This window comes from Physeter macrocephalus, chromosome 15, assembly GCF_002837175.3.
Source record: "Physeter macrocephalus isolate SW-GA chromosome 15, ASM283717v5, whole genome shotgun sequence".
In the NCBI taxonomy this organism is placed as follows: Eukaryota; Metazoa; Chordata; class Mammalia; order Artiodactyla; family Physeteridae; genus Physeter; species Physeter macrocephalus.
In genome coordinates this window covers 17,626,941-17,638,667 of record NC_041228.1, presented here as the reverse complement: position 1 = coordinate 17,638,667, position 11,727 = coordinate 17,626,941, and positions in this window count along the sequence as shown.

Here is an 11,727-nt window from a genome sequence, read left to right as displayed (position 1 = left end):
TAGTTCTGTAAAAAATGCCATTGGTAATTTGATAGGGATTGCATTGAATCTGTAGATTGCTTTGGGTAGTATAGTCATTTTCACAATATTGATTCTTCCAATCCAAGAACATGGTATATCTCTCCATCTGTTGGTATCATCTTTAATTTCTTTCATCAGTGTCTTGTAGTTTTCTGCATACAGGTCTTTTGTCTCCCTAGGTAGGTTTATTCCTACGTATTTTATTCTTTTTGTTGCAGTGGTAGATGGGAGTGTTTCCTTAATTTGTCTTTCAGATTTTTCATCATTAGTGGATAGCTATTTAAAAAAATTTTTTTATTGAAGTCGAGTTGATTTACAACGTTGTGCCGATCACTGCTGCACAGCAAAGTGATGTAAAATCTTTTGGCTTAAAGTGTGTCCTTATCATTTTCAAATCTCCACCTTCCTTTATGCTATTTGAACCTAACTTAAAATGACTTCTCTGTTGGAATGAACAGACTAGGTAGGTTTTAATGAATGACGTAACTTTTTCTTTTGAGTTTCCATATTACACAACTGATCACATCACTGTGCTATTTTATAGTTGACTGTATAAACACTACTTTTGTGAGGTTTTTGTGGGTTTCTTTTTTGTGTTCTGTCAGATCTTGACATCAAGATCAGTGATTTTTCAGCCTCTGTATAGCCGTATAATCCCATTATACCATAATTTAATTACAGACTGTTTTAACTGTGGGTGACATTATTATGATTTTCATTATTATACCAAAAATCTGACAAAGGGTAATTTTCCTATAGCAGCTAGGTTGGGTTCTGTTCCCCTACTGGAGTCATAAAAGACCCTCTAGTCCAACTAGACACTTTGGACTTGCATTGTGTTCAAGTTTTCTTTTTTTTTTTTTTAAAAAAAATTATTTATTTATTTATTTATGACTGTGTTGCATCTTTGTTGCTGTGCACAGGCTTTCTCTAGTTGTGGTGAGTCGGGGCTACTCTTTGTTGGGGTGCGGGGGCTTCTTGTTGCAGTGGCTTCTCTTGTTGTGGAGCACGGGCTCTAGGAGTGTGGGCTTCAGTAGTTGTGGCACGCAGGCTCAGTAGTTGTGGCTCGCGGGCTGAGTTGCTCCACGGCATGTAGGATCTTCCCGGATGAGGGACTGAACCCGTATCCCCTGCATTGGCAGGCAGATCCTTAACCACTGTGCCACCAGGGAAGTCCCGCATTGTGTTCAAGTTTAATTACTGGGTTTAAATTGGCTTTTTTTAAGACTGGGCCTATGGTAAAATATCAATAGCATGATTGGGTAAACAGGGGACTATCTAATCATCTGATTGTTACTTTAAGAGTTTGGCAATTTTTTCCACTGAAATGACTGATTTAGGACAGGTTATTTTAGAGTCAGCCTGACTCGGCCCGTGTGACCCTTCTAACTCCAGGACTCTAACTGCTCTCCTAATGGGATGCCAGTAATGCCTTGGGCACACCACCTGCCCCAGCATCAGCTGCTGTTCAAATGGCTCTGTGCTCCCAGACGCTGCACCAGGTAAATTACCAGCTTCGTGTTCACAAGGTGCTGCTCTGTACAAGCCAATACCAGCACCTGGAGGCTTGTACAGACGCTGCTGCCAAATGTTGGAAATCCCACGTAAAAGTAGCACTTTCCTTTTTTTTTTTTTTTTAATGCATGTATATAAACCTCTAACAGTTTACTACCTCTTAGGGTTTGAAACCCCAAAGACAAACAATATTTCTTTGCCCAATTTACCATGCCTTATAAACTTAGTGGGGAGGGAGACCCAGGAATTAAAGATAACATATGAAGTTACATAAAATGTCACGTAACAGTGAATTGCAGGATTCACTGGAATTGCTCGGAACATGGGACCTTGTGCATTCCAAACTCTGCTAAACCAGGAGGCTTAGAGAGACCGTACTGGAATTCAGGGGTGCAAGATCCATGGTTATACCATAAAGATAAGACAATTCTTGACTTGGAAACTACTTAGCAGTCTGGTTCGCTCCATTCAGTTCAAAGCAATTCAATTCCATTCTGTTTCCTTCGACTCAATTTAGTGGATCCATTTTCACGGGTGTTTATGGCCCACTGTTTCTGTGCCGGGCACTGAGGCGGATGCAGAGAAATGTAGAGCTAGGAAAACCTCTGCTGGTGCTGGTAACACTCCAAATCTACCCTCCCTTCTTCTCCACCCTGCTCTGCACCCTGGAAACCTGGTTCAGATGGACCACATCACTGTACTTCCTTGTCCTGTGGCTTTGGATGTGTTCAGGCAATGGAAGACACCAACAGGAGATGGGGGTGGAGAGGAGGGAGAAGTTCAGGTATTCATTTCCTGACTCCCTGCTGAATTGTAGGTTCATACCAGCTTTGCTTGTGCTCAGGTATCCTCCTCTGTGCAGCCCTGTCTCTGAGTAGATCCTGACCGAGGCTCCCTCCTGTTCCCCTTTGTCCCTTGGGGTGGTAAGTGCTTCCTTAGGTACATGTCTTAGGATGCTGTTCCACCCTTGCTGCTTTCCTTAGGCTGTGCCCACAGTTTGGAAAAAAAATACACCTTTTATTCAATTCTTTTTGATTATTCAGCTTGTGTCCTGCAGAGGACCATGCCAGAGACCCTTAAGCAGCCTTCAATCCAAGTTTAGGAATTGGTTTATAGGTAAATCCTCATTATGTATTTATTATTCTGGGTTAAGTGACTAGGTGCTAGGTCTTGAGGATATAAACCCCTGTAAATACGGCAGATGCAATTCTAACTCTCAGCGGAACCATGGCCTATGAGAGAGCACAGAAATTAAATCAGTGATCGCAAAATAGTATAATGAGTGTATGACAGGTGATGAAAGGGTCCATGGGGACCCTGCCCTGTCTCAGGAGGGGGACCTCCCTGAGGGACTGTAATAGATTAGAGTGCAATCTGAAGAATGGGCAGACACTGATTAGGTGAAGGGGGAGGCAGATGTGATAGGACTCGGCATGACGGAGAGTACGTTGGAAAAAGGGAACACGTGTGTGGAGACCTAATTGGGAGAGTGCGGCTCGTTGGAGATGGGTGAACATTCAGTGCAGCGAAGATGGGAGAGGAAGTGGAGTAGCAAATGAAGGTAGACATTAGGGAGAGACCAGATGCCATTTCACAGCCCCGTGAGTAGCTTTGGAGCTTACCCTCAGGGTGCGGGAAATCACTGAAAGGTTTTTAAGCAATTGTGTGTGGGTTTTAGAAGGAGTCCTTGGGCTGCAGGGTGGAGAATGAGTTGGAGGAGAGTGGGAGGCGGGGAGCCGGAGGGCGAGAGCTCACGGGGACTGGAATGAAGAGAAATTGATGTGTCCAGAGGCATTTAGTTGCCTTCTCTCTATTCTAACTCTTTCTCCGCTCCCCATGACGGGTACGCCCCAGAGACCTCTATCCTGAATGGCTTAGTTGCTCGGATAGAAGCCTCAGAAACAAAAGGCTCTGGGAACATCAGAGTGGCGGAGAGGAGAAAGGGTGCAGAAGTGGGTGTACAGGCGGATCTTGCAAACCAGGGAGCCATGTGAAGAGGGCTCTGCGGGGTCCACCAGTGGAGCCTCCTGGGCTCCTTGCCCCTCAGAGAGGAAAAGCTGGGTCCATAAGAAGGAGAGCAGGGGGTATCCCAGGAGCCACCACGTCCTTCCCCACCTCAGCCTAGAAAGAGCAAGTGCAGACCATGGCCCCCTCTCCATCTGAGGGCCTCTAAGCTGGGGCACTGCCTGGAGTTGGAGAGAGCCCCAAAGCAGAGAACAAATTCTGTTTTAAAATGAGAAGTCTGAGTTTCCAAATCACTGAAAGAATCCAGAAATTATGGACTCTGCCTAGGATATCAAAATGGGAGGGAAAAGGGAGATTTGACGAAATAAGATAAGAATGAAATGATTTCTTATTTATGCCCCACTGAGTTTAAAATTCTCAATAAACACACACACAAATACATACAAACTTAAATGTGCAAAATTAAAAAAATCATTTATGTGTATGTATATATATATATACGTGTGTGTGTATAGCAATATATGTGTTTATATGTATGAACATACACACACATTGTCCTGTAGATACTCACTGTAAAAATTTGGAAAATATAGACATGTATAATCAAAGATGAAAATCATCCTATCACCTAATAACTGCCTTGCGTTTTATCATATAAATGTAATGTATTTTTAAAACACTTCCCTACTGAGACAAGTTATAATGACATTGTTTAAGGTGTTTGTTACATATTATTAAAGTGTTTGCTACAGAATTACTCAGTGCATTCAGTATTGTAATAGTATTGATACAACTAAAAAACTTTTGTCAATGTGGTGTGTGAAAATAGAAACTCATAGTTTATTTAATTAGTATTTCTTTTATTATTAGAGAACCTGTATTTTTAAATTAGATGTATTCTTCCCCTATCTATTACTTCTGTGATTTGACTGTATGACTGTTGAGTATATTTTTATATTGAAGTGTTGATTAATTAATTTTTATTTTAGAAGAAATATGTATATACTATGACTATTTATCTTGCATAATGTATTTTGGAAATATTTTTCCTGTTTGTCTTTGGATTCAATTCATAGTACTTTTTGTGCTACAGATGTTTTTAATTGGTATGCAGTCAAATATATCAATAATGTCCTTTAAGATGCTTCCTTTGTTTAGCTTAGAAAGGCTTTCCCCACCCTGAGATCAGAAAAATCTTGCCTATATTTTATTCTACTTGGTTTATTGCTTCATTTTTAAACATTGAACTCTTTAATCTACCTTGAATTTAAGTTGATATATGTTCAGTGGCAGAAATTTACCCCTCCCTCCCATAGTTAAACCGTTTATTATCAAGTAACGTTTATTAAAAGTGTTTTCTGATTTAAGTCCATTAAGGGTATGTTTCTTCCCCCATTGTAGAGGGTGGTATGATGTGGGGGTAAAGAACATAGACTTGGCATTCCAAACGATCTGGTCTTGCATCATCTTGCTTTTCTAATTTGTTAGCTGAGACACAAGGCAATTTACTTGAAATTCTCATTTACTTCATAGTGTTAAATAAGCCTAATAGTATCCCAGATGGCTATGAAGAGGATTCAATGAGATAAGGGGTCTATAATACTTCATTAGTAAGTGTTAAAGCATTTGGTTTTATGCTTTTGTGTGTTGTTTACTTAAAAGCATTCTGGGCTGGAGCCAGAAAATCTGAGGACTTTTACAATGCCATTCTTTTTCTAAGCACCTCATTTCACTTTTTTCTGTGTTCAATAGCTATTTATGTCACAGAGTTGGTGAGCTGTTTGTTTTATTTTAGTCTCAGTTGAGAATGATTTTCTCTTTCTCTAACCCTCTCCACACACACACACACACATACACACCCACACACGTGTATATATGAATGCGTACTTATATATATGCACATGGTGTGTGTGTGTGTGTGTGTGTGTGTGTGTGTGTGTGTGTGTGTGTGTGTGTGGAGAGAGAGAGTACTTTAAAGCCTGGGAAGTGCCACACAAATATAATGTACATTTACAAAAATTTCCTTGAAGATTGGAAGCATAGACCATCTTCAGAGACCAGTTATATCCTTGAGTTGGCTTTATTAAACTGAGAAAAAAATGAACCTATTACGCAGCTGCTTGGTTTCAAGTATCAGAAACTGACTCTGGTTAACTGATGCAAAGAAGGAATTTATTGGAAGGATGTGGAGTTACTCATGGAACAGAAGGTAGGCTGATGAACAGGACAACAGCATGCGTCTGTGTGTGCTGGGGGCAGTAGAAGGTGGATAAGGGGACTCTTTAGAGCAGGAACTGATAATGTGTCTTCCCCTAAACAGTCCTCTTCCTCAAGAAAAAAATCTGTGTTCAGTTTTTTTAATCATCCTGCTGAAGAGTAAAATTTGGGGGAGGGAAGGTATGTGGCCCCAGCTTATGTCATGTGCTCACCCATTGGTTAGAGATGGGCAGGGTGCTTCGTTGCCACTTGCCAGTCTGTGTCTAGAGAGGGTAGAGGGAACTCCTTAAAAGCCTATTGAGGGGGCTTCCCTGGTGGCGCAGTGGTTGAGAGTCCGCCTGCCGATGCAGGGGACACGGGTTCGTGCCCCGGTCCGGGAAGATCCCACGTGCCGCGGAGCGGCTGGGCCCGTGAGCCACGGCCGCTGAGCCTGCGCGTCCGGACTATTGAGGTGACATTCGTATAAGAAGAAGGATATGATTATTGGGTAGCCTACATACAACAAATGTCACAAAGCACCCTCAGGCCTGTTTTCCTGCTCTAGCTTAGGCTGGCTCAACAGAGAGAAGCAATCAGGAGAGGAGACCTAGAATAGAAGCCAAAATCTCTTAACCTAGCTTATCTAATGAAGTTCCAGCCCTAGGATGCAGCCAGCATTGCCCTTGACCCTGACTCAACAACACACTGCCTCTTCAAGAAGGTAGAGTATAGGTAGAGAGATCTGTGAGGCTGATGCTGTGAGGCCCGTGAGGTCCGGGCTGAAGGAAGGTTGGATATTGGGATACTGTAGCCTAGGACCATGGCTGCAAGCAAGTGTCAAATTCCCCACAGCTGAGAAATGGCAGAGAGGGAACACAGTTGATTGCTGTCTTAGTCTTAAGACTCAAGACTTTTCTGCTTCAGCATAATTAAATCTCCTTAAGTCTGTTTCTAAAGAGAAGAAAAGAAATGGAAACAGGAATTCATAAGGCTGCACCTTTCCCCCTGTGCGTATTCCCCCGGGAAGGTGATCCATTAGAAACAGAGGCAGACATGCCAAGAGCAATAAAGGGGCAGGCTCTGTGGGCTAAGCAGACTGTAGTTAAAGGCTTTCCCTGAGAATCCTGCTCATTCATTAATTCTAGCCTTGGAAGTGGGCCAAGCCGTGTGGTTTCACCACAGCAAGGGGCAAGATCCTAATGATTAAATGCTCTTTGTTGCCTTGCATTTCACTTTTCCTGGTAATGCACTTTGAAGAATGGAAAATTGAGTTTTCAATACTTGGTTGTTTGTTGAAGCTAAATCTAGAGGTAATTGAAGCCAGTTGAAAGCTGAGGGGAACAGCCAAGGTAAAGCTCCGAGCACAGAGGAGGCTGGAGGACTCAAGTTTGGTGCCTCAGTGTGTCATGCTATCGCCTTCTGTGCCATTTCTCCCTCTTTCTTGTCTTGGAAACTGTAGTGAAATTCGTGTTTGGAGAATCAGGTTATTCATTGGAGAATAAATTCCTTTCAGCATTCTCTTCGGATAAATACTTTAGCGTGTACAGAAGACATAGGACCAGAGTAATAAGAAATGGTTTCTCAATGGACAGTCAAGTGTCATCATTCTTTGCTTAAAAATCTTAAGCAAAAAACAAAACAAAACAAAACAAAACAAAACAACAACAACAAAAAATCTTAAGCAACTAGAGTATGCTTTTTACTTTTTCTGGATAGCTGACCAGACCTTAATTTAATTAAATTTGCATTCCTATTTGATCTCCAGGAGCACATGAGAGTCATCTTCAGGAGATAAAATGCTTCTGTCTGATGTTGTCCAAGTAGATCAATAATTTGAGTATATGTGACACTTGGACTAGTGCTTGGCACTGAGTAGGTGATCTAAAAATATTCACTAAATGAATGAATACGTTATGTTATGTTTCTTTTCTTAAACAACCCGTAAACACAGAGGAAAAATTCATTCAAACAATGGTGTGACTGAATAAGTCATTAAAATCTTTTAGTCTGGTCACCTTGTTAAAACAAGGTTCTGATCTTCAGACTGTTTGGTTGTGTATGGGAGAGAGTGTGTGTATTTGTAGGTGAGAGATTATTGCTTATTTAGACCAAAGAGCCAGCCAGCAAGGGGTCTAGTTGCTACACCAATACCTACTGCAAGAAAAATGTCCCCACTTTCAACTTCTTGAGGTTGGCTTTGGCACTTGATTCAACTTGATTTCTGGCTAGGAGGGGAAGGAAGACTCTTTGTCAATGGCAGGACATTTCAGAGGAAAAATTAGGCTTCTCTATTTTGCTCTTCATTCAATAGCTACATTTTGAATGTTTATAACACACAAACCAATATACTGGACCTCCCAGCCAGGAACCTACAGTAGATGTAGTTACCATTCAATACACACATACCTAGTTTTATTGTGTTTCACAGATATTGCGTTTTTTACAAGTTAAGTGTTTGTGGCAACCCTGAGTTGTCAGATGAATGGTTAACATTCTTTAGCAGTAGATTGTTTTAAATTAAGGTACGTACATTTTTTTTTAGACACAATGCTATTGCACACTTAACAGATTACTATAGTGGAAACGTAACTTTTATATGCACTGGGAAACCAAAAAATTCATGTGACTTGCTTTATTGTAATATTCGCTTTATTGTGGTGGTCTGGAACCAAACTTGAAATATCTCCGTAGTGTACCTATATATTCTTTGTAGACAGCTTTATTGAGATGTAATTTACATACCATACAATTCACCTGTTTTAAGTGTATAATTCAATGGCTTTTAGTGTGCTTACAGAGTTACGCAGCCATCATCACAATAGAATTTTAGAATATTTTCATTACCCCCAAAAGAAACCTCGCACCAGTTTACTCCTCATCTCCCCGCCACTAGTTCTTGGCAACCACTAATCTATAGATACTTCCAATCTCTGTAGACTTGCCTATTCTGGATATTCCATACAGATGGAATCACACATATACATACTGCCACATATAAAATAGATAACCAACAAGGACCTACTGTATAGCACAGGGAACTATATTCAATATTTTGTAATAAGCTATAAGGGAAAATAATATGAAAAAGAATATATATAAAACCTTTATATATATAACTGAATCACTGTGCTGTACACCTGAAACTAACATGACATTGTAAATCAACTATTCTTCAGTTAAAAGAAAATGGAGTCATACAATATGTGGTCTTTTGTGTCTGGTTTCTTTCACTTAGCATATAGTTTTTGAGGTCCATCCATGTTATAGAATGTATTAGTACTTCATTTCTTTTTATTGCTGAATAGTATTTGATAGTGTTTATTCATTCATCAGTTGATGGACATTTGGGTTGTTTTCACATTTTGGATATTATGACTCAAGCTCCTACAAACATTTGTGTACATGTTTTTGTGTGGACACGTGTTTTCATTTTGGAGGGAGTATTTACCTAGCAGTAGAGTTGCTGGATCACATAGCAATCCTATAGTTAAGTTTTTGAGCAACTGCCAAACTGTTTTCCATAGTGATTGCATCATTTTACGTTTACATTGACCATGTCTTTATTTGAAGAAAAAATGAGAATCCGTTACAAGGCTTAAAGGATTTCTGTACTCACCGAAGACTTATTATGTTTATACAATGTTTAGCACAGTGTCTGTCACATCAGATTTAATCCTCATAGTAAGCCTATAAAAGTGGTATTGTTATAAAGCTCATTTAAAGATAAGAATGCTGAGCAGTGGAGAAGTTCAGCGACTTGCCCAAGGCCACACAGAATGTGGGATTCTTAATATTTGTCTATCTGGCTCCAAAACTAAGCTTTTAACAACTGTACTATAAAGTCTTTTTCCCTCTTTTAGTTCTGGAGGTACAAATTAGCATCACACTAATCACATGCTGGGTGAACAGGATAAACCTATTTGGGGGGATATACTTTCTGGAGCCATGGGCCACCCTCGTGATATAGGATGAAAGGCAGATTCTACCCACAGATTGATCATCATACTGTAGTGATCGATGGGCTCAAGATATTAGAAAGAGGAAATTTCTGTCTGATCCATTATGCAGGCCCTAAATCTAAGAAAATAAATGGGAAAATAAAATGCCTTCTTACCTTACACAATCCAGTGAGTGCTTACCAAGCATTATGCTGAGTGATCACATCAGTTACCCTCAGTCCTTTAATCTCCACAGCAACACTCTAAAGCAGGCACTGGATTTGTCCCCATTCTACAGATTGGGAAATACTGGCTTAGAGAAAGTAAATCCCTTAGCCCTTGTTGCACAGCTAGCAGGAGTGACAGAACTGGAATTTAAGCATATGCAACTTGGCTCCAATGCCTGGGCTTGTAAGCACAATGCCATGAAATCCTTTCAGAAGTAGCAACCACTGTGAAATTTACTCTGATATGAGGCTCCACTGTAAAAAATTGGTCTGTGGTTACTTTGAAAATAGAGGTTTTTAAATCTATGTCCAGTAAATGTAATTTTAGTTTTCAACTTCAAAGTAGTATATGAATAGAATTATAGCCTTTTATTCTTGACAGATGTCACCATTTGATGGTAAACTTTTAGGGAGAAATGTTGTGTTCCAAAAGCTGCAAGGACATTAAATCTTTGGGTCAAAAGAGTAAAACCTTTTTCTCTCAGTAGGGTGTTTTATTGTGGAATTCCTGGATAACCCACAGCAAGGATTATCTAGAAAGTGAGATAATCTAGAGACAGCATCATACAGGCCAAAATAACAGCTCATAGGTTGTCTTGCCAGCAAAGGCTGGCCTCCTGGGGGGGCAGCTCCATTCTGCTCCTGGGATAAGTGGTAGGAAGACATCCTTCGAGGCTAATCTCAGAACTTGGCTTTAGGGTTGCGCACAGAGTAGGAAGGGTCCTGGGAAGTTGTCAGGGGCGGGGGCAGGTTCTGATCAAACACACACTCTAAAGGGTGTTATTATAAAGCCCATTTAAAGATAAGAATGTCGAGCAGTGGAGAAGTTCAGTGACTTGCCCAAGGTCACACAGAACAAGCTGTTTGATCCTTCTGGGTCAAGTTTTGTCTATCAAATAATAGGACTCACTTCATAGAGTTGTTTTGAGGATGACGTGATTTGAAACATGGACAGCAGAGGGGCAATACTGAGCTCTTGGCTGGCTTTGTGATTACCAGTGTTTAGAAGCATGGACTCTGGAGACAGACCGACCTGGATTGGAATCATGCCTTTGGTACTTACTTTTTGTCTAGAGAAGACTGAAGACACAAACATTTGTGCTTGCATTCCATAGGACAGAATTATGCTCAGGACGGGGCTGCCCAGCCAGGGTCTACAGTCCCCATTTCTCCCTGGAGTTAAGAGTGACCACGTGTCTAAATTCTAGACTATGGAAAATTAGCAGAGGGGATGTGCACCACTTTCAGGTCTGGCCACTAAATCTCCCATGTACCCTTCTAAATCCTCTTTCTCCTCCCTATTTTATTAGAATATACACGTTGACAGAGCTTCTGGCAACCTGTGTCTCTGCCTTCCTGTTCGCCTCCTCAGTATTATTATGTAAGCAAGGATGAAGCGTCTCTTGTGGTTGTGACATTACACAATTTCGAGTTTATTTGTTAGAGCAGTTACACTGATATGTAACTTGGTTACACTTAAAGTTGGAGGAGGTTATCAAGAGGAAGTGACTGCTGGTTGACCAGAGAGCTGGACCCGGGCAATCAGAGGCTCCTCACCACCTTCTCTGTCCTTGAAATATACATTCCACCCATAGTTCCCATAACTGGAGCCATTTCAAGGACTGAGCCTTGAGAGAGTTTAGGTGTCGGGACTATCTGCCTGGTATATGTGACTGAAACTGGTTAAGGCCTCTCTCTGTATATAAACTTTTAAGATTTTGGAAGGTGGGTGCTGAGATCTACACGTCTTGTAGCCACCCAAGCCGAGCCTTGTATGTAAGTTCCCTTGATTATTACACCTGCCACCTACCAATCTGGAGGACCCTGTCTCTTTCTTTGGTCTCCTTTTGCCCTTCCGTATATGG